The 24159-nt window shown below is 44.2% G+C and overlaps 1 protein-coding gene and 1 long non-coding RNA gene across 5 annotated transcripts in view; one reads left to right on the top strand and one right to left on the bottom strand.

Annotated features, from left to right (window-relative positions):
- Positions 1-24159, top strand: part of RASGRP1 (RAS guanyl releasing protein 1) — a 78707-nt gene that overhangs the window by 14669 nt on the left and 39879 nt on the right. The gene's annotated exons all lie outside the window — the stretch shown is intronic.
- LOC309651109 lies at positions 10880-24154 on the bottom strand. Its single transcript, XR_014257930.1, has 3 exons — positions 16828-24154; positions 15524-15655; positions 10880-15323 (listed from the first exon to the last, which is right to left on the bottom strand). It is a non-coding gene; the product is annotated as an uncharacterized lncRNA (long non-coding RNA).

Below are 24159 nucleotides of genomic sequence, written 5' to 3'. Positions count from 1 at the left end.
GAAGGAAACAAAAAATGCTCCCATTAACTTAAAAGTCTAGAGGTGAGCTTTTTTTTTTTTTTTTTTCTTTTATGTATAGGGAAAGTCAGCAGGGTTTTGCTGGAGGGAAACAGAAACAGTGGAAACATCTTGTGTCTTTGTTAACTTTCTAAGAGAATCTTAAGAAGTAGCAACTGGGAAAGATACATAGTAGAAGCACAAAGATGCTACAATTTGGTACATTTGTGATTCTTCTGCGGAGATGGTGGGCAGTGGTGTGAGGGAGGACATGTTGTTTGCTTTGGTTTTCTCCAAAGAGTGTTCAAGGGCCCTGGGGCGACTGCTGAGGTTCTTACCAAAATCTTCAGGCAGAAGATGCTGCCAGGATGGAGGTTGGATTAGAGGGACACCAGCAATTAATTGAAATGAACAAAGGGAGTAGGGACCAGAGGTACTGTTCTCGAGGGGGAAGGGGAAGCAGAGATTGGCAGTTTTATAGTGAAGGAGAGAGCGGAATAACCAGAGTAGTAAGGCAGTCAAGGATGAAGTCACTTGGGAGTTTCTGGGGTAGGGGAGCAAAGGTAGCTTTGTCTGGCTTCCCTTCACTGATGTCTGTGAACCACTGTCCCCCCAGGACTTGTTTTTGTAATCTTGCGAAGAGCCCCATTTAAAGGAGGCACCCAGGACATTTAGGAAGCCAAGAAACGTCCCAGCATTATGATTTATGAGTCTATCTTGTTAGAATGTAGTTACAGACTACAGAGTATCCTTAAGTCTGGTGAGCAGTTAATCCTTTTGGTTAATTTTGCATTCACTTATTTAATGCCAGATGCATAGGGATGTTTTCATGCTCCCTTCCCCCGTTCTTCCTCGCCAGCTCACTTGCATCCTGGGTTCCAGATTTACTCCACCCAAACCTCCTTTGGTGGGTTCACCATTTCCCTCCACTCCCAGGTAGTTCAAGACACACAGTGAGTCACTCCGGCTTCTGATGTGTTGCTTTCCAGAAGACAGCTGTAGTTCCCACACTCCTGGCTGCTGGACTTTGTCTTCAATTATTGCCAAGGATGAGCCGAGCGCGTGGTGACTGGGTTTCTCCTGCTTTAAATAAACCCGGAAGGACCTATTCCCCACAGTTACGGTGCCTGTGGCTCCCCCGCCGTCTCTGCCCTCAGTGGCTTAGAGTCCTGTTACCCGGTCAGCAACCACCAACATCTGCCCGAGATGGACTTAGCTTCAGTTAACTGAGAAAGTATGCCCTGAAAATTGCAAGAAAGATAGAGGAGGATTCTCTGGACTAAAAGAGATTTAAGGGACATTTCAGCCAGTCATGACATGTGAACCTGTTTTCTAAATGTACACACACACGCATACTCGTAATTATTATATAATTATATGTACTTGGAAATTTGTATGCTGAATGGATATTTGATGATATTAAGGAATTACTATCGATTTTATTTGAGGCATGTTAATGACGCATTGGGTTTTTTTTTTCTTTTCTTAGGAGTTCTTATTTTTTAAAATACATACTGAAATAGTTACTGATGAAATATCATGTTTGGGATTTGCTTTTAAGTAATATGGGAGGGAGAAGTGAGTGGAGTATAGATGAACTGGCCGTGTTCTGATCATTGTGGAAGCCAGATAGGTCCATAGAGGTCCCTTACATTGTTTTTGCCTACTATGGTATATGCTTATAATTTTCCATGTTGAGATCTTAAAAAGAAAAGTATTCTCAAACCTAAGAAAAATAGATGATTAAGAATTCCAGAAAATTCAAAGGAATCTAGTCTAATTTTCTTGGGTGATGAAATAGAGTGCTATGTCTGTCTTAAAGAGGGAAGAGGAAAGTCAAGAATAAACATAGGGTACTTTGGTTGCACAGCACTGAAATACCTTATTCATGTCCTGTACTTGACATCCCACATCACATTCAGCCCACTCCCTGCTTCAGCACTGAGATGTTGAATTCCCGGTATCCAGAAAGACCAAAACAAAACAAAAAAACTGCAGACTTTAATCTTTAACCCTTCTATCAGAGGCAGGACTTGGAGTTATGTGACTGAGAGAATGTAATACTCTCCTCCCCACCCCACATCATACATACACACACACACACACACACACACACACACACACAGTTTTGATCAGGGAAATGCCGTGGTCGTGATAGAGCCGTGGTCGTGATCCCAAGAAGGCAGTGAGCAGATTACAGAGGAGGCCATGGGAGGCCACGCATAATGGTAGTCTTTGGAATCCACTCCTGGCTCTGCCATTTACCAAATGTTGGCAGGCAAGTTATTTTACTGCAGTTTTCTCATCTGCAAAACAGATAATAATGGTGAAAGGTTTTAAAGGTCATTTTAGTTTGGGTGAAAATTAAATGTTTGTCTTAGTTAGGTTTCCTCAGAAGCAGATCCTGAGACAAGGATTTGAATACAAATAGTTTACTTCGGAAGATGATCCTAGGAAAAAACTGGGAATGTGGCTTGTAAAGGGTGCATTGTCAAGTGGGTTATTACTCTAGAATCAAGGTAGAAGACTTCAGAACTATCCTACCGAAGGCAAAGGAGCTGGGGTATTTATATGGCAAGTACCTCCAGTCATTGGTTAAGGGCTGCTTCTAGGTGTTAATTCTCCGGCATGTTTTCTCCAGCATGTCTGGGCTACCTTGCGTACAGGTGGGGATGGGAAGGACCTCCAAAGGAAGCCCTCAGGCAGGTGGAAGTTGGGCGGGCATACACTATAATGGGAGGGCCTGAGAGTATGTGGGTGGGGTACTGACGGCTCTGCTACAAAGTAAATGCTCAGTAAATGTTGGATGGGCAAATATAGGCTACATATAGATCCAGATAGACAGATTCAGAGCTGGTTAATAATCATACTCAAAGTGTATACATACAGACACGGGTATGGGTGGATGTCGTTCTGCAGGTGTAAACACTTATGAGTGGCTCTGGACATTTTCATCAGACTTAAACACAATCTATGTTTTTGTTAGACACACTGATGGAAATAAGTACATTAGATGAAAATCAAAGTTCAGGAAGATCAATAAGGAAGAGCAAAGAACTTGGACAGCACTTCAATAGGAATAAATGTCTTGTGCTGAAATGTAATAATATTGCTTTATATATATTCTGGATGGAGAAAAACTAGGGTAATTGTCATCTTATGAAAAATACCAAAGGATATTAGTAGATTTTAAATTCAATATGAGCCTATAGTGCCATGTGACTTCTCAAAAAGTTAAAGTAATCTGGGATTACCTTAATAGAAATAGACTTTCCAGGTTAAGGGACTAATACCCTGATTGAATTATGAGGTCTACTCATAGTGCTAGAACTTTTTGCCCTTAGCGAGTTTCTTAATGTTTCTGAGACTCAGTTTCTATCAACATGAAAGTTAATACATATCCTCTATATTGTTGTGAAGTGGATATCTTAGTAGAAAGAAATCATTTATGTAAAATTTTATCAAAATACCATTATAGTAGATAATCAAAAATAGATAAATCAAAAATAGTAGATAATCAGAATGTTAGGGTTAGGATTTAGGGTTTAGGGTTGGGTTATAGACTTGAATGTTAGTCTATCATCCTCCCAGATTAATAATGCAAACTGCCAAAGGGTGCATAATTGCATCTTGGAGATACAGGATGGAGATATCTGGTTGAAATGGCTGTGTCAAAAAAATTACCGGATGTTGTCATAATAGACACAGGCAGGTATGAACCTAGTACATAGTACTATAATTTTAAATTTTACATGAATATGAGCTATATTAATAGGTGTTTAGTGAATAAGACCCCAAAACGTAATTCCCTCATTTTTCAAAATATTAGGACAATGACAGAAATCCAACATGAACTATCTTACGGAATTTATTGAAGGAATACAGGTATTTCATATAACTGAAGCACAGAAGGAGTACAAGATACCTGTAGGCCTTGGAAACATCTGAAATTAGGGACTAGAACACCATCAGGAGATACCTGCACTAGAGTGCAGGGCATTATTAAATTTAGGTTTAGTCTCTGGGTTTTAAGACAGGAATGGAAGGCTAGAAAGAGTACAGAGGAGATAAATAGTTAAGGAATGATATAGAAATAAAATCTATGAAGATATAAGATGGCAGCACCTGAAAAGAAGACAAATTAGTGGTTTTTCCTTTCTTCTTAGTCTTAACAGTGTTAAGCATATGTATGTCTTGATAATGTTATGCGTAGAAGAGTTAGTATGTATATGTCCTCCCAGAGGACAGATACAGAGTAAATGGACTTCCCATTTATACACATATTAAATATCAAAACACGAACTCCCGGTTCTAGCCAAGATAGATTATTGGGTATTGGAATTATTTTTCTGCTGTAAACAACTATAAAACTGGACCTAACATGTGAAGCAGCTATTTTTTTTTTAACATGCATTTTTTAAATTTATTTGTTTATTTATTTATTTATTTTGGTTGAGCCGGGCTTAGTTGCAGCATGTGGGATCTTTAGTTGGGGCATGCGGACTTCTTAGTTGCAGCTTTCGGATTTCTTAGTTGCGGCATGTGGACTCTTAGTTGTGGCATGTGGACTTCTTAGTTGCAGCATGCATGTGGGATCTCGTTCCCCCACCAGGGATCGAACCCGGGCCCCCTGCATTGGGAGTGCAGAGTCTTACCCACTGGACCACCAGGGAAGTCTGAAGCAACTATTTTTAGGTATTAGAAAACAGGACAGACTTGTGATTAGGGATAAAATGAAAAGATATAAGGTAACCTCAAAACTTATCTTGGCTTTTTCCTGGCACTATACAAATTGTTGTACAGAGGACTAGAACTCAGAGAGCAGCATCTTGCCTGGCAGAGGATACAGAGTTTGTGTTCAGGGCTTCTGGGATGGCTGGAATTTGTGGAGTAGGGTATTGGAAAGAAGGGATCTCTTTTGTCCTTGGCCAAGTGCTAAACTGTGTACAAATATGGTAAGACTCCATGCCACCAAATTGTTACTGGGGGTCTGTGAGTCAGAGGAAGTCTTACAGTCTGGGAAATATTGCAGTTTGGAACCAGCCAGAATGGAGAGATATAACACCTGAGGCATTCAGCTGAGACATGGAAAAGACCACACCACAGGGGTAGGAGTACTAGAGCCCTAGAATAAGAGCTACTCTTGAGCCACCCTAACAAAGCCTAAATCCAGGCCTTGACAGGATGAGTTTAAAGCTCCAGTAAATTAAATGTGTCTATAAATTAACATGATCCAAATTCTAAACATTGTATCCACAATGCCCAGCATGTAATATAAAATTACAGGACATTTTAAAAAGCAGGAAAATGTGACCCATAACCTGAAGGAAAAAAAGAGAAATAGACTCAGAGTTGACACAGATGTTGGAATTAGTAACTAGGGAATTTAAAACAGCTATTATAAATACGTTGAAGGACTCAGAGTAAGGTAAACAGAAGAATAACTCAACAGATAAATGGAAACAATAAAATCAGAAGACTGACAGCACCAGCTGTTGGTGAGGATGTGGAGCATCTCGAACTCTTAAACATTATGAATGGGATGTAAAATGATATAATCACTTTGGAAAACTGTTTAGCAGTTTCTTATAAATATACACCTCCCCTATGACCCATCATTTGTACTCCTAGGCACTTATACAAGAGGAAGGAAAACATGCCCATGATATGACTTATACAAGAATGTCCATAGCAGCTTTTGCCATAAAAATCCAAAACTGGAAACAACCCAGATATCATTCAACATCAGAAAGAATAAACAATACTCTATACAGTGGAATACCTACTCATCAATAAAAAGGAATGCACTGCTGATGTAGTCAACATTTGTTAATCTCAAAAATGTTTTGCTTCATGAAAGAAGCATTACACACAAAAATACATACTGTATGATTCCAATATATGAAGTTCTCAAATAGGTAAAACTAATTTATGATTTAAAAAAAATAAGAAATATGGCTTTATGGCAGGCTGAGTTGGAGGAACTGACTGGGAAGATAAGGGAACTTACTGGGTCATAGAAATATGCTAGATCTTGAGAGGGTTTGGGTTATAAGGATGTATGTATTTGTCAGAAGACATCAAACTATATGTTAAAATTTGTGCTTTCCACTGTACCTCAGTAAGATAGAAAAATTTTTTTCAAAAAACAAACACCAAAACTGGCTAGCAGAAAACTGGTAGAAATTTCTTCTGTAGGAACTTTAAGTGAGAGGACGTCTTTTCACAATCTATTCCCATGTGGTAGAGCTTGCTAGAAGGCAAAGCCAAGATTTTCAAGGCCTACCAGATAGCAAGTGAAGATGACTAACTTTTGTTTCATCTCTGGTTTAATCCTTTGGGTTCCTCTATGATTGTGTGTGATCAAATATGTGAGGGCCAAGATCTGAGGGACAAATGTCTAGTGACTCAGAAACCAGAGCCCCCTTCTGATGGTCATTGGGCAGGGGTGGGGAGATAAATAAAACCCTGCCAAGAACATCCTTATTTAATCAGTTGACCTGCTGCTAGTGAAATACTCTTTGTAACACCCCACGAACTACAGAGGTGAAATGGCAGACTACTTGAACGTTAATTCATGAGACCATGCCAGTGTAGAAGAGGGGTTCATTGAAATTTCCCAGGAGCCCACACATTTCATTTTAATCATACTTGTGAGTCTGTTCCAGTTGTTTTACCAGAGTTGCTGAAATACTATAAAATGACTAATGTTCAATCCCCTTATGGTTCCTCTCTCTGGCAGAAATATTAAGAGTGGTAAAAGGCCCAAGAGTTGGATGGTGGGAAAGGGAAAATGATTTGTTTTCATATCCTGGATAAAATGCCCCTGGCCAGACAAAGTACAGCAGGGTCATCCCTGGGATTGAGCTTTTGGTGCCCCTTCATTAATGCCTGGAAAGTGATAGACCTCAGTGGACACTTCCCAGGGTTCCAGGGAAGGGGGGAGACAGAAGAGTGCCCAGACACCACAGGCAGAGACCCTTAATCAGCAGAGCCTGTGAAGGCCCCAGGAGAACTGACATCTTTATGTTGGAGAGTGTGAAGGACCCTGGTCTCCGGCTTCAGGGATAAAATATCCCCTAAGAATATGGCTGTGCAAGCCCGAGGGAGAGGGGAGCTTTACTGATGTACAACGGGAAGCTCCCTGTGGCCCAGATCAGTTACCTTTGATCGTGGTCCTCTGGCTCACCCCACATTGATTTCTGATGTGCTTCATGAGTCCCCACCCAGGAGTCTGTAACGCTGGCACCAAATCACCTATTTGTTAAGTACTTCCCTTGTGTCTAGCCCTGAAAACGACTGAAAGACCTCACCACTGATTTCTGAAATTGGAAATGTCTTCATGAGGTCATTTAGTAGCTTATAGACCTACCCCAGGGCACGGAATAAACTAAGTGGTCTAAAGCAGTCTAATCAAACTTGACTGACCATCATATCATTGGAGAGATTTTTAAAAATACAAATTCTATGTCCATCCCTGAATATTTTGATGCAATAGGTATGAGATAAGACCTTGGGATCTATTTGGGGGGAGGTCGTTTGGTTAATTTTTTGTCTCGTCTTATTTTTAAGCTAACCAGGAGGTCTTGAAAAGGCAGTCAGGTTTAATATATTCATTTACTTCTGGGTAAGCCTGAACATATGCACCCTAGGATAGAAAACCTTTGATTTTTTTCTCCTGAAACTCTCCATTAAATTAAGACCACCTCACTAGAAAAAGAAAAAAAAATCACCCACTAAAGCCCCAAAATTTACCAATTGTGAATTTTTTTTCATTATGTTATCTCCTCTCAGAGTGACAATTATTATACAAATATGACCAGAGGAATACTGAAGTCTCCAACACCTTAACACAGGAAGATCTTTCCTATGGTTTCCACAGGTGACCAGGTGTGTGGAAAGGTGAGAGGTAAAGGGGGAAAACACACCAAGTGGGGAAAGTATTGAAGTGCTTCCTACTACACAGCCTGCCCTATACCTATTCAAACTGGCTACAGCATCCTCATTTTACCTAAATCACTAGCATGGATCAGGGACACATGTGCCAGCTGGTGCACATGAGAGGCCAAAGATGAAATAATGATATGGACCCACTGTGACCAAACTCTGAGCAAGCAGCTGAAGCCAAAGCCTTGCCAACTTTCATACCCCATCCTTGCTGACTTCTTGTACATTTGGGGGTCTGAATTTGTTTGGAATTGGATGATCCAGCATCCCTGTGACAGATGGGGGAAGCCCTAGAGTCATTGCTGTCTTGTAATCATAGATGGCCATCTGTATGGTTCCTTGGCTTTTAAAGCAGTCTGGGAAGGATGTTGACAGGGAAGGAAATTGAGAGTTAAGATACTAATGCTGACCAAGTGTGGGAGGAAAAATAATCAATTCAAGTAACTGAGCTTCCTGAATAACAGCAAAACTAGTCGTGTTAGGCAAAAACCAACCTTTATTTCATGCTCTGATATGATCTCACTGTAGCAGTAAGTGTACACACATGCCCACATACACACACACACACTCACCCACTCTGTAACCTTCCCTTAGTAGCTATGCAGTTAGGGAAAAGATGCAAGTAGAAATTAAAATAAGGTACTAGGTTCTTTAGAAATGATCCACCTTGAAAAGAGCCTTTAGGGCTCGGGTTGTAAGGTATAACCAGTTTTAAAAGATTGCTAGGTGAGAGGGTGCTGCTTTCCTCTTTCTGTAGACAGACCATCTGCTTTTGCAGAATTTTAAAGTAAAGATCAGAGTAAGGGCAACTCCCCAGTTTGGTATATGAGGTCCCCAACACTGTGACCCTTATCCACATTTTCATACTTCCTATCTACAAATGCTTTCTAATTAAACCAAACTGGACTTCGCATCCTTTCCTGAATATACTTTTAACTCTCTAATCTCCAAGAGTAGAAACCATTTCTTCCGTCACCCAGAATGTCTTTACCTCCATCTTAGTCTGTCAATATTTGACCCCTCCTTCAAGACCCACCTCATGCCACCTCTTCATAAAGGTTGAGCCATTTCTTCTAGTCAAATCTAGCCTTCCCCTTTCCCCACACTGCCTTAGTGTTTTGTTTGTACCTCCCTCCAGGCCCTTCTGTGTTCTGTACCATATTATAGCCGGCAGCTTCTGGACAGTTGCTGGGACAGGACCCTGGTTATCTCTGCATTCCCCACACTACTAGGCACAGCTCTCTTAGAACAAAGACCTTGGACTTGTTATGAGAACATCCAAGCCTGGAACACCATCCCCATCCCACTGGTGGTGGTATTATCCACGGGCCAGTTGTTCATCCAGGGTGATATTCAAAATACTTAGTAACTGGTACGGCACAGACCCCATCAGTCCACACAGATGCCACTTGGACAGATTGAACATCAGCCCTGTTTTTGTGCCTTTCTCATCTGCAAAGTGACTGTGTCCCTACCCACCTTACAAGGTGGATGTGATGGTCAAATGAGACCAAGCATGTGGAAGTACTGTGTAAGGTGAAAAGTGCTGTGCTCAGGCGTGTCCAGCTGTTTAGTGGTATTTTCAGTGCCGTGTGGGGTTGGTGGCCCTGCCCTCGGCATCCCCTCCTACTCTGCTCTGCTCAGAGCAGGCTCCAGGGCTGACCAAGGACTTGCTGATCAGTTGAGGACACAAGTCGAAGAAATCTTGGCATCAACCTATTAGATCCCACAGAAACTCAGGATATCAGTTTCTTCAGGCATCTCCCTTTACCCTTTCAGTCCTGAAAATGTCAGTTTTTCAGTGGATATATTTTGGCAATTCTTATCTAGATCGCAAGCCCAGGAAGGCTTTTTGAACTGTAGTCTAAGCTTTTCTCACTTGAGGAGAATTGTTCTATTGCACAATGACATTAAATTTCAGGACCCTTAAAGATATCTGGGAATCTCTGACTGTCACCGTGTCAAGGGGATGCTCTGTCTAGATCTGTAAATGGAATTAAATGCCAGTGGCGTTAACACAGATTGAAAGAAGAGCCTGAACATTAGGTCCTGCTTTTTGTCCTTATAGTTTCTTGATTCGTCTTTTTACCCTTTCTTCTTAAAAACTGTGATTATTCCCTTACCATCACCTCCCTGCATCCCCTCACATCTCAGGCATAAAAATCCTTTCTACATACATCTTTCTTCCAAAGACATGTAACTCTTTCAATAAATGCACTGCTACTGCTTTGTGTTTATCATTGGCTACTAGTCAGTATCTGTTCTTATACAGAGCAATCTCCGTTATCTGAGGCTTTGCTTTCTGAAGTTTGTTACCCAAGGTCAACTGCAGTCTGAAAATATTAAATGGAAAATTCCAGAAGTAAATAATTCATAGGTTTTATTTTCTTATTTTTTTATAGGATATTTTTAAATTTGTGTTTTTTAATTTTTTTTTTATTGAAGTAGAGTTGATTTACAATATCATGTTAGTTTCAGGTGTACAGCAAAGTGATTCAGATACATATATATGTATATGTGTGTGTGTGTGTGTGTGTGTGTATATATATATATATATTCTTTTTAAGATTCTTTTCCCTTATAGGTTATTACAAAATATTCAGTACAGTTCCCTGTGCTATACAGTAAATCCTCATTGTTTATCTATTTTATATATAGTGGTGTGTATCTGTTAATCCCAAATTCCTAATTTATCCCTCCTCCCCTTTCCCCTTAGGTAACCATAAGTTTGTTTTCTATGTCTGTGAGACTGTTTCTGTTTTGTAAATAAGATCATTTGTACTCTTTTTTAGATTCCACGTATAAGTGATATCATAGGATATTTGTCTTTGTCTGGCTTAAATTCACTTAGTATGATAATCTCCAGGTCCATCCATGTTGCTGCAAATGGCATTATTTCATTCTTTTTATGGCCAAGTAATATTCCGGGGTGTGTGTGTGTGTATACACACACACACCCCCCACATCCTCTTTATCCATTCATCTGTCAGTGGACATCTAGGTTGCTTCCACGTCTTGGCTATTGTAAATAGTGCTGCAATGAACAAGGAGTTGCATGTATCTTTTCGAATTAGAGTTTTCTCTAGATATATGTAGTGGGATTGCAGGATCATATGGTAACTCTATTTTTAGTTTTTTAATTGCACGGCATTCCGAGTACGATGATGAACTCTCACACCATCCGGCTCCCTCCTGCCCAGGATATGAATCATCCCTTTGTCCAGCAGATCCACAGTGTAGACTCTACCCACTCGTTGGTATAGGAAGAGACATACATGGTGTATATAGTATAGGGTTTGGTACTATCTTTGGTTGCAGGCATCCACTGGGGGTGTTGGAATGTACCCCCCGTGGATAAGGGGGGACTACTGTCCTGTGATTTGGGTGAAAGAAATGGCCCCATTGTAATGTGCACAGCAGGGGACCGGAGACTGCAGGGAACTGACGGGAAGTCAGCAAACTTGTGTCCTTATCCTCGGAGGATCCCCATTTAGAAGGCAGTGCAGGACTGCCAGAGACTACAGCCCTGGACTCAGAATGAGAAAATAACCAGCACAATAATTTGTAGGCCCTTCCTGCCGCTTCCTAGCTGTGGGACTACAAACGAGTGGTAAGGATGAGTTATTTTACCTCCCTTGAGTCTGTTTCTTCATGTGTGAAACAGCAGCGTCTACCCTGCAGAGCTGTGACGAAAATTAGAATGCCTATAGCAGGGCTCTTTTGTGCCCATCTCAAAAGGAGATGGTTCTTACTATGGTTCTTATTATGATTACAAGATACTGTTCAGCAATAACCATCAGGAAACTTTGGAAAAATAAAAATTTATTGCTTACAAGACCTGGAAATTACACAGCATACCTAGGGCCACACAGCAAGGTTGGGGTGGGGGGAGGGAGAGAGGAGAGAAAGAAAGAGAAAGGGCACGCAGGCCAGGGGTTCTGAGTATATTGGGGTCGAGGGTGGGTCTAATGTTTGATGGGCTCAGTCTTTATTGGTGAATTTAAAGCATAAGGGCAGGAGTTTAAAGCATGAGGAGAGGAAAAAACAAGTAGCCCAATGGTCAGTTATTGAAATCAACCACGCTGTCTAAAACCAAGGAGCCTCAGTGCGGGGAGGTGGCCTGGCCCTTTATCTGGTCTTGTGGCTGGCCGTGTGTTTATTTGAAAGATAGCCGTCTTTGAAGGATGCCTCTTTGAAATGGATGCCTCAGCAATCAAAGCTTAGGTCAGGTCCTTGCGCTACAAAACAGAAAAAACAAATACAACTATCAGCACAATAGCCTAGCCCACCCAAGCACCAGGGATGCTCAGTACCTTCCCAGGTAGGCTGGCACCAGAAACCCTCCAGAGCTGAGATGGAAAGGATGTGCCTTTACTCTTCTCAACCCAGATTGAGCGGCAGTGGGATACGGTGGAAAGGGCCGGGCTTGAGTTGAAAGACCTGGCCTCAGGTCAGGCGCTCACCACGCGTGTGACTTTAAGCAGCTCACCTCACCTTACTCCGTTACCTCGTCTGTAAAATAGTAAAAATAACACCCATCCTGCAGAGTTGGTGTGAGGTTCAAATAAGCTAACGTGCGAGGAGCGAAGGCCCTAATAAATGCGTGTTGTTAGTACTTCAGCAGTGGCGCGAGGTTTCGTGTGCTACGTGACTACCGTACTGTCAGGCAGTCTAGATCTTTGGGACCCGCCAGTCAACCAGATATCACAGTGGTTTGGACTTAGTGCAGGACCTTGTTCTCCCCAAAAGATATCAAAGTGCTTTCCTTATCTTGACTGATCTCCTGATTATTTCTCTGCTGGGAGGGATGGAGGCAAGATATTATCAAGCTTTTATTCTGCAAATGAGCAAATCGAGGCTCGGAAATGACAGAGCTATCCCAGGGCTTGGCAGCCTGGGTTCAGATCCCAGGACTGCCATTTACTAGCTCAACTTGGGCACGTTGCCTTACCCCCTTTTTAACCTCGGTTTCTTCATCTATTATGACAATACCACCTACCTCGTAGAGTTAATACATGTGAAGACCCTCTTGGAACAGGGCCTGGTACTGCACTCCGTGTATGTTTAACAGCAGGAGAGCAACAGAGACCGCCAGCGGGAGAGGGAGAGAAAGTCAGGCTGGACTTTGAATGTAGTTCACTTGTTCCGGTCAGATGCTGTATTTCCTCCGGCAGAACACCAAATGGTGCTCCCGGCCTTCCCATCTTCTGATTGGTATCCACTTTGTGAGTTTCAGTTGCATTTTGGCTGTTTCTGTAAGACGGTGACACAGCACCAGTTCATGACTTGGGCTGTTTTGAAACCCCTTCTGATTTGGCTCTTGGCTCCTGAGTAGAGGGCAGTTTTTTCTTTCCTTCAGTTAATAAGAGATTCCTCACCCAACTGTGAAGTTCTCTCTTTCAGAGTCATTCCTGGGTCCTCATGCAGATTTCTCTCTAGCACCTCAGTAAACCCTGAGAAATCCTTCTGTCTTGAGGACCTGAGGGGCGGGTTGCACTTAGAACCTAGAACTGGAAAGAAGTTTGGAAGGCCCCTACTTACTCTGCCGTGGATTGGAGCCATGCTTGCAGGAAGCCACATCTGGTCTCATTGGCACGGGCAGTGTGACAGACCAGCGTGGAGAGCCCCTCTTTGAGTTGTGGTTATAATGAAGTATTTCATGAAAAATCATTGTTCCACTCTGGAATAACCAAAGCCTAGCAGGAGCAAAGTAGTGTTCCAAATCCAGCAAGAGAAATAAGAACAGTTCACCCCTGTGACAGTGCTTCCCAGTTTACTAAGCGTTTTTCTGTCTTTAATCAAAGGTAATCTAATCCTAACTACAACCAAAGAAGGGGCGAGGAGACTTTCAGAATAACTTCTGTCTGATTACAGAAGATTTTACTCAGTCCTTTTACCATACGTGATGGTGTGATGTCTTTTGTCCAGGCCTGTTCACTGCAGAGAATGAGCCAAGGACAGTTTGTACGGTGAAAGCACAGTTTGTGGTGAGACAGCGTTGGGGGCAGTGCCATTTTATGGTAACGTACACCAATTGCTTCAGCCCTGTTGTGCACCGGAACGAGATTATCTAGGCGTCTAGGTCTGTTAGGATCAAATCAATATTGAGAAAAACTTTCTGAAGAAGGCTGAGTTCGTGGCTAACCAGTAAGTCTCAGACAGGCCTTGTGTTATTTCACTAGGTCAGTGTTTGGAAAGTTCCCTGAGTTGCTTCTTAATTCCTATCCAGCCTGTCAACAAATATGCAAAAAAAGGCCCAGGATTTAACAGACAAGATGGAAGTGATAGGAACGCGCTCCAGTAAGCAAGGAGAGAGTGGAGCGAGCGCTGCCCCAGATTCCCTTCCCTGTTGTGTTGTGTCTTTGTCTTGGGTCCGCGCCCCTTGTGCTGGCCTCCCTCCAGCCACCTGTGGGCAGCTCTCTATGTCCTCGGGAAGCTCAGCCGCGGCCCTGCTGCCTGTCCGCCCCCCGCCGGGCACACCCTTGTGGTGCTGTGCGGGGGACGGTCACTGTGTGAGCCAAGTGGGCTGCGTTGACAGCAGCTCACCAAGGACTCAGATCACAGCTTCTCTACCCAGCTGGACAATTCGATTGTTCCCAGGGACTTAGGTGGGCACCGGAGAAGCGGCCACCTGCCCGGGGTGTTCAGTTGGTGCCGCCTTCCAACAACAGCTCTTAGAATTTGAGGTCACGGCTTCGTCCCAGAATCCATCACCGGGTCGCAGAGTCCATCACCGGGCCTACCCCACACCCGTCGCGCCTCCTCCCGCCCCTTGTCTTTCAGTGCCGGCCCAACCCGCCGACCTCCACACTCGGGACTGTGTCCAATTTGCAGAACTGAAGAGGACAGCTTCCCTCACGACTTCTCAGACCCCTGATTCTTGAGACGTGACAGGTCCGGATGGAGGCTGCAGTCCCCAAGGAAGGCCCCGGCCTTGCTCAGCAGAGGCAATAGAGCTGAAAGCTCTTTTTCACTTTAGGCAATTTGTGCGCATGGTTAGACATTTATAGATTGCAGTCGCTCATCCAAAAAATCTAGGTCATCCTTTACATAGAGCTTCACGCTTTGGAAGCAAAGCCGTGCGCAGGGAGGACCGTCCCCATTGCCGTCTGGTTTGGCTGAGGGAGTGGAGCTTCTGTTGCAGGAAGAGGGGGAGGTGGGCCGCTCAGGGGGCTGTGAGCTCTCAGGGCACTGGGTGTTTTCACCCACGTGGCCACAGGCTCTCTGGGGTCTAGTCATCCTAGGTAAATGGTGCCAGTAACAGCCTTTGTGTTGATGTCATGAGAAGTGGTGGGTTTAAGGGTTCGGGTCTCCAGGAAGATTTTTAGTCTGTACCGTGACTGCAGCGAGAAGGGCAGGGTTGGTATGTGGGTGTAGGGCTTTTTGGGGAGAAAAAGGAGATATGGGTGTAAGAGGTTTAGCCTTGTAGCATGCACGGCTGGAAGTCAGGGCTCTTCCCAGTACGCCTAGGCCTTACCCCACTGACTTCCCAGCAATCCCCTGAGGAGAGGTAGATGCCAAGGAAGGAGCCCTGGGCTGGGGGCCAGAGGGCCGATCCTGTCCAGGACCTTCCACTCACCAGCCCTAGACCATGGCCAACGCACGACACCTCAGTCCTCCTCTTTAAAATTGTGCCCACGGTGCCTGCTGCTTGCAGAGCGGTACGACTCAGGTGCCCAGCACAGGTGATTCTGTCCGTTGAGCCTCAGTGCTGTGAAAACAAAGTCTTGCTCTCAGACGTTCCCGTCCAGGGAGAGCAGTGGCTCTCCAGCTGCTGGGGGCTTCAGGGACAGCTGTGTGTGCACGCTTGTGTGTATCTAGATGCCGGGCAACTTGAATGCCTGCCCCACCTCCCACTCCACCACCCTGGCCCAGCAGGATGGTGAATAAATCCAATAGCACAACAGGAGCAAATGCAGTTCCTTCCCTTCACTAAGCGCCTCCAGGTCAGCCTCTCTGGGACAGGAGTTGAGAGAAGCCTGATTAGACCAAACCCCCTTTACGTAGGGGTCGATGAGCAGGTTTTTCTGTTCTCTGTGTCCCTGGCTTTGGCTGTCAGCACCCTCAGAGAGAAGAGGTGGGTCCGCCCAGCCCTAACCCACTCGGGTGAGACGCTGGTTAAAGGCCTGTTGCAGAAGTTTGAAATTGCAGCTCACGGTTAAACTGAGGCTGCGTCTTGTCCAGGTCAAGGTGCCCCCCAGCCGGTGCAAATAAGTAATTTAAAGCTAATTGTCACCAAGATATTCAGAGCTCCTGGACAGTGTGCCGTGCCAAGGAACAGAAAATACTCCAGCTAGACCTCCACTTTCTCACTCACGTGGCAGGCCCCCCGCCATGGGTCCGGGTATGACATACCAGGTTATCCCGGAGGGAACCAGAGCGGGGCTTAGATTTATGAGGGCTGGGAGCTTCCCTTCTCCCGAATTCTCACCCTACGTTAAAATGTTCTTCCTTGGGTTAGAGCACCAAGTACTCCAAGAAGTTAGGGTTAGGGTTATGCAGACATCTGAGAGGATTCACCCGTGCGTCCTCCCCTCCTCCCGAGGAACGCGATCACCAGGATTAACTGGTCAGTCAGTCACCAGGCAAGGCCCAGAGGGCGTGAGATCAGGAGTGGGGTGAGGAGGAAAGCGGGTTTGGGAGCACCTGGGAACAGGTGCCAGGTAGGACGGAAGCTGAGCAGGCACCGCCCTTCCGACCCCGGGACCGGCAGCGTGGTGCTGAGAGCTGACTGCAAGCATCTCCTCCCAGCTCCACCGTCTGACTTCATATTGGTGGCTCGGCATTGGCCTCAGTGGGAGTATTAATACCACAGAAATCTGCAAACACTACAAATCAGGGTCCCCCTCACCCCCCCAGGAGAGCTGTTGTTGAAACTCTTACCAGTGCATCCCCAGTGGCAGCCACGCGGGTTCTCACGCTTGCCCTGTGAAGCGAGACTCCGTCCTTAGCAAATCACTTGCTTTCTCCTGGTTGGAAAAAAGATTAAGGTGCTGCCGATACATGTTGTAAGCTGCTCAGGTAGTAGAAGCTCTAAGAGGTCAAAGTATGTGCGCGTCACCACATTCTTTCTTCACGTGCACTTCCTACCCCAGCTGCAGCTGTTGGCCCTAAAAAACCAGACCAACAAACCAGTAAACTTATTTTCAGCTTGTCAATTTTTCTGCACTCTCCAGACAGGATCTAATGAGTGTAATAGTCTTGCTGTCAAGTAGGGTTTATTTCTTTGGAACATTCATCGTGTTGTAATCCGTTCACAACTCTGTGTGTTATCTGTCAGGTTCTGCCTGAATCCAGCCTCTCCTGTTACTGGAGATACTGACCTGCATTAGCAGCTGCAGCCCTGCTCTAGGCTCTGGATCCAAACCTGCCCCGTGGCTTTCTGATACTAGCTTTCCCATTACCATTTTCTGGCCCCTGGTTTCAACACACCTGTTCTTTTGTGTGATTCCCTCCCAGTGCTGATAGCTTGCTTACCCTCAATATACCAATTTCTGACATTCTGTCTTTGGTACATACAAAATCCCTTCGCACATCAAGGGATTTCCATGGAAACCGAAACAAAGGGGAAGAAAGGACTCTGTACTGGAGTTTCTCTGGTGTTGGACATGTTTTATGTCCATTTTGCAGCAAGTCATTCCTGCCTCATCCCCCAGACAAGCCTTCACTGTAGGAAAGTTGCCCCCACCCCTCGTCAGCAAGATGCAGTGCCTCGAATGCAGCCATTTGCAAGTTTGTTGTCACAGGAGTCACATCATCAGGGAGCAGGGCATCACTCTAGGAGGCAAGCAGCTTATTTAAGATTAAACCACAGAAAGGAAGAAAAGAGTCTGTGGGCAGATTGAGAGGCAGAGGGCTAGACCAGATGGCCTCTTGAATCCTGAAGCTTTGGGTCACCTCACTGCAGATGGTAAGAGATGCTTCCTGAATCCCCACGACTGGATAGGATCTCTCCTTCCCCTGAACTTTGCCACCATTCAGCATGATCTCCACGGGTTTCACTTCTACCATTGACTGCCTGATATTATGAAGTATGTTGGGTGTGTGTCTTATTCTCCAACTAGACAAGAGTTTTCTTATAACTCTTCATATCTCCTTTGGTACCTAGGACAGTGCCTTGCACAGAGTCGATTAATTATAAAATGTTTTTAATTGAAGTAGAATGAAAGTTGCTCTATAGTGTAGTTAGAGAGCTGTATCCTCTCGTTGGAAGGGTGTTAAGTAGAGCCTAGTCAGCCAGTTACCTGTGATGCCTTTAGGAGGAAGTAATGCAACGGCTAGAAGGTTGAAGTGGAAGACAGCTAAAGTCTTTTCCACCCTGAGATTCTGTGATTCCATGAAGCATAGCTAACGCCAGCACTGAGTCTAATGATGGAAAACCAGTTGCTGGCTCACAGAGAAATGACTCTCCACATGGCTTGTCTGTTTGCTCTGTGGAACAAATGGTCCACAGGTCGGGTGGATCTTTGACTAGCATACTTCCCTAGCAGCACACATTGCTCCCCAGGTTGAGTGATGGAGTACGTAAGATGGGCATTTTATGTCACACTGAGGTTTCAACCCTTTAAAGAAGTCTCCCCCTGAAGTAGAAGGAGAAGCAGATGGTAATGAGAAAATGTGCACATTTTATTATGCATTGCACATTTTACTTATTAGAATTTTTAGTATGACACCCTACATTTTTCAAAAGCCTAAAGCTGCAAACAAAATTAAATTATTCACTGAAATGTTTAAATCAGCTTACAGCAATTATATCAAATTATCAAAATAAAATCCAGCAGTCTGGAAGGTAGATTCCCCTTGACCAGCCACTTTGAAATCTGACTTTGAAAGGGAGGCTCTTCCCCTCAAGAAGGAAGAAGTGCTGCTCCGTGAGATGAGGGCGGGAGGGGAGTGCATCCTTGATGAGGTCGCAGGGAGCTCGATGCTCGAGTTGGGGAGAGGTGGTGGCGGGAATGAGGGCAAGTGAACATGCCAGGAAGTTCTCCTGTGGAAGACGGGGCACCGACGAGGGGGTTGTGAACCAAGGTGCCGAGACATGCCCTCCTGGCCTTACCGTATGCCAGCCTGCCCTCCCACAGAGCACGTGGGGATTAACACGCCGTACTGGGGGACCATCACAGGACTCTGTGGAAGAGGGGGTGCAAGGCAAAAGTGGAGAATGACCGTGACTGTGAATCTTAGGCACAGCACCCTTCTTATTTTAAAGCCAACTTGAATGATCACTATCAATCCACCAAGGCATGTGAGAGTTTTTCAGAAATCATCAGATGCAAAAAGCTATCCTTTCAAATGTGCATTAATTGGTTCCAATCCGATATTCCAGTGGCATCTCTTAGACTTGTAGCCCTATAGGGACTGGAAGAGATCTTAAAACTCATCTACTCTAGCCCCCTCCCCCCATTTAATACTTGAATTCCCTATCCTGACAAATGGTCATGCAGTGTCTTGGAAAAAGCTGGGGATCTGGAATCAAACGGACCAGGAGCCAGATCCTGAGCTCCTCCACCCATGGTCTCTTTGACCTAAAACGAATGACCTAATCTCTCTGTGCTTTGATTTCCTCAGCTATAAATTGTGAGCAGTACCAACACTGCAGAGGTGTTGTGAGAATTAGAAATAACGTCGTTAAAGTGCTGAGCGTAGCCCCTGGTATTGAGTAGGACTTCAGTAAATAATAGGTGCAATGCCAATTACAAAAATTGAATTAAATGTCCCTCCCCAGCCTCCTCTTGAATACAGAGGTCTGTGATGCAAATGCTTCCGTTGTTGGGCAGGCTTAATGGTTAGAATTTTCTGCCACGTGTTGTGCCCAGTTCTCTTTCCCATAACTTTTTCTATTCATCCTCTCTGGTTCTGCCATTTGTGGCCCCACAGAACAAGTCTAAACATTCTCCCACAGTTAACGTTACAAATATTTGAAGAAAATTTTAATATTTCTACTGAGTCTTCTCCATGGTAAACCTATTTGGGTCCTTGAACCCTTCTGTATGTGACTTGGTTTTCATCTCACCCAGGACACTCCTAAGCCCCTTTCCCTAATATATGAGCATCCATGGAAGGATGCTAGCCAGCCACAAAGAACAATTGCGATAGCAAGTCTTAGATTCTATTCATACTGAATAAGTCTGCGACTGTGTCCATAACTCCAGGAACATTCTAATGCATACCCTACAAATATATTTCAGTTTCTCCTGCTTTGTACCGTAACGTACGGGAATAGGAGCACGACTGTATAATTCTGTGAGGAAAGGTGCATTATCAAAACTATATTGTCAGACGCTGACTTGAAAACTTACATCTGTGTAGTTGTGGTAGATTTGATCGTGTTATTGCCCCCTCGCCCAATTTTACCTTCTCTGTGTCAGTGATCTTTTCCATATGACTTTGAGGTTCCTGCCCTTTGACTTGAGATTCAGCAGTGACTTTCTTTGGCCAACAGAATAAAGCAGAAGTGACAGCATGCCAGTTCTAAGCCTAGGCCTAAGAGGCCTTGGATATTTCCAGTTGCCCTACAGCGCCCTGCCATCACCATGAGAAGAGCATACCCCGGCTAGCCCACTGGTCCAGGGAAGTTGGGGGGGCATGTAGGATAGGAGCCCTAGCAAAGCCCAGCCTATATCAGCCAACCCCTAGCCAACTTATAGACACTTGAGGAAAAAAAAAAAAGATTACTGTTTTCAGTCACTGAATTTTGGGGTGTTATGCAGAATTTTTGTGTCAGGAAAAAAATATTACAGAAATTACGTGGGCCAGAAAACAGATAGCAGTACTAACCCCACCTCACCAGAGTATAAGCTTAGAATAAGTAATGAAAGATTTATAAAACTATAAAAGGCTAGATGAATACTTCTTAAAAATGATTTATCAAATTGTAACTTTGTTCCTTTTATAAACTGTGGCCAAGAAGAAAATATGTGTATATTATATATCATTAATGAAATAGCTGATGAAAAAAGCAAACTCAATATCCAAAGATACATGAAAAGTTAAGGGGTCTCCTATTTGGTGTAGTTCACTCATTTACTCAAGAAGTGTTTAACGAGTAACTGTCATGTATCAGCACTATTCTAGACCCTAGAGATATGGTTGTGGAAAAAACAGACAAGGTCAGGTCTCATGAAGCTTATATTCTAGCAGAGACTCAGAAAATAAAAATCAAATAATAAAAGGTAACTTCAGATCACTGATAAGTGTTGTGAAGAAACTCAGGCAGGATCATGGCTACCTTAGGTAGTTCAAGGAAGACCTTTCTGATGATGTGACGTTGAAACTGAGACATAAATGACATGAATGGGCCAAGGGAAGAAAGGCCACATTAACGGAAATAACAAACGCAAAGTAGGAATAAGCTTGGAGGGTTCGAGGTATAAACAGTGGTATAGAGAGGAGTAATATGGTATGAAATGAAGTGGGAGACTAACAGGGGCCAGAACATGTAGAGCTCTGTTGGCTGTAGCAAGGAGTCCATGTTTTATTACAAGTATAATGGAACCCATTGAAGCGCATTAAGCACATGACCTGATTTATGGGTTTTAGGAGCTCACTCCTGGCTGCTGTGTGAAGAGCAGTTTGTGGGTAGGTGGATCAGAGTGAAAACAGGGAGGTCAATTAGGTCATCATGGTAATGGCTACAACTAGCATGATGGCAAGGATGGGGAAACATGGAGAGGTTTGAGGCATATTTTGAAAGTAGAATCAAGACTTGCTCATGGATTGGATGCGAGGAAAAGTGAGAAATGAAGGATGACCCCTAGGTTTTTTGTTTGGGTAACTGAGAGGATGGCTGGTGGTACCATTTCCTGAGATGAGGAAAAATGGAGGAGAAGTGAATTAGGGGAGGGAGAGGTCATGAATTTTGTTTGGATGAGTTAAGTCAGAAATTACACATCTACGTGGATTCACCAAGTAGGATGTGGGACACACGAATTCGGTACTCAGGGCTGAAGATATCTGTTGGGCAGTCATGAGCATATCAATGGTATTTTCGCCAAAGGACTAGATGAATTCCCCTACCTAGAAGAAAGAAATTAAATTTTTTAAATTTAAAGCTTAAAAAGTTTTAGACTTTAAAAATTGTTAGAGAAAAAGGAAGTGGGAGGACTAAGCCACAGAGCACAGTGACATTTAAAAGCTCAGCAAAGGAAGAGGAGACAGAACAAGAGCTGGAGAGGGAAACTGAGAGAGTGTGATGTTGTGGAAGCCAAGCGAAGAAAGTGCTCCAGGAAGAAGAGAGTTGTCAGCTTGGGTTGGGTTGGGTTGAATGCAACTCAAGTCATAAAGTAAGATGAGGACAGAGGCATGAACCCTTGGATTTGGCAATGTGGACCTTGAAAATAAAAGATTGGAGACCTTGAAAATAAAAGATTTTGTGGAATAAGAGAGGTAGGAGTCAAAAATGGTATGGATGAAAGGGAATGGGAGATGAGAAATTGATGACTGAGGTTTTGCTGAAAAGGGGAACAGAATGGAGAGGTGCCTAGAGTTTCAGGTTTTGTTTTACTTCATTTCGTTTTAAATAGGAGATTCTGGGGTGTGCTTAAATGCCAGTGGAAGTAAACCAGGAGAGAGAAAGAGGAAAGTTGATACTGGAGGAGAGAACGTGGACAAAGACAGTGTCAGTGTCCTTGAGACAAAGGAGACCCAGAGCTCAGTGGAAGCATTGACCTGTGAAGTGCCTTCCATGGTAATAGAGGAAGGCAGGCAGTAAGAGTAATAGAATGCGGGTAAATTGGTGGATTTGGTGGTGGGAAGGTGAGCGATCTTGTCACGTTTGCTTATATTTTCTCAATGAACTATGACTTTAACTCATTATTTGCGAGTGAGCCAGAACTTCTGAATCCTGAGCCCAAATGCACTATGTCCTTCATTTACCATTTGGTACACTTGGAAAGAATGAAAATGATAACCCCTTTTGTATAATGTGCTTTAAAGAGCTAGCAAATGATAAAACAATTCATGTATATTCTTTCATTTGATATTTTCCCCTGAATCATTCAAGTTCCCAGCAGGGAACAGAATTCACATGCTTTGTTTAAATGAAGACACTTTAATGATGGGGGACTACTTACAGAGATGAGAGATGCTGCACCCAGAGACTATCAACAGCCGGAAGTCATTACCACCCTCAGGAGCAAAGGGTCAAGGGAGATTAGTATATAGTATTAGATCCCAGTGAGAGCTAGAGCCCTCAAAGAGGGACCAAGCAGCGTGATCACTCACTGAAGAGACCTGTAGCTACAGGGAAGTAGTGCCAAAGCAGAGCAGGAAGGAGAAAGAAATACCTACTTCCCTCTCCTCCCATCTCTTGCCGATGCATCCCAATGGCTGAACCCAACTGGAAGCTGGCTAGTAAGGAGCCTGGTGATGCAGTCCATGGTGAAGGACAGAGACTAGATCTGCAGTGAAAAACCAGCACAGCCCCTAACACTTCATGCCGTAAATGTTAAAAGATTTTGAAAACCACTCCAGGGGGAGTCTTTGCACCCAATGCCATTGTATGGAATGCATCTTGTTATTTGGTACCAGCAGGATTTGGAAAACCCAAGTAAGGAGCTAACCATGATCTCTGATACAGATCATCATGGGTACTGGTAACCCACCCATCATCTCCAAAAGTCATGTTTGCCCATATTCTTCCTCCTTTATTCCCATCCAGAGCGCATTGCCCGTAAAACTAGGGAAGCTTACATTTCAGGGCCCCTCATTTGCATGAGCCCCTTTCCAAGACCATGGGGCGGCCCTAGAAATGTATTCATATGGTCATATGTTTTTGTAAAACTAGCAAGAGTAAGGTATTTTAACTGTAATCTGTTAAGACTATAACTTTTTTCCCTCTGACCCCAGAAAGGACTTCCTCCTTCCCCCGTTATATGCCTTTCAGGCATCACAAAGCCTGGATCTGCTTCTGCTTTCAACAGAGACTCGCATGTACCGGTGCAAACGTTATCCTTTCCCCACGATTCTACCACCTTTCCGGCAGCGTGGTTAATGAGCCTCAAAATGGACACTTGGGGGTGGGGAGAATGCAGCAGGAGGAGAAAGAGAAGCGAAGAACGGAGGGATGTGTGGTGCTAGAGTCAGTGGGGGCGGGGCGCTGGGCCTGCAGAGCCCGCACTCTGGTCTTCCACCGGGAGTGATGGGGGGCTGGCAGGTGTCCCACCAGGTAACTAATTCCTCTCTGGGGCCTCGCTCAGAAGCTGCTCTTTGTGTTTT

This window comes from Balaenoptera physalus (assembly GCF_965194825.1).
Source record: "Balaenoptera physalus genome assembly, chromosome: 2".
Lineage (NCBI taxonomy): Eukaryota > Metazoa > Chordata > Mammalia > Artiodactyla > Balaenopteridae > Balaenoptera > Balaenoptera physalus.
This window is presented reverse-complemented; position numbering and strand designations above follow the sequence as displayed.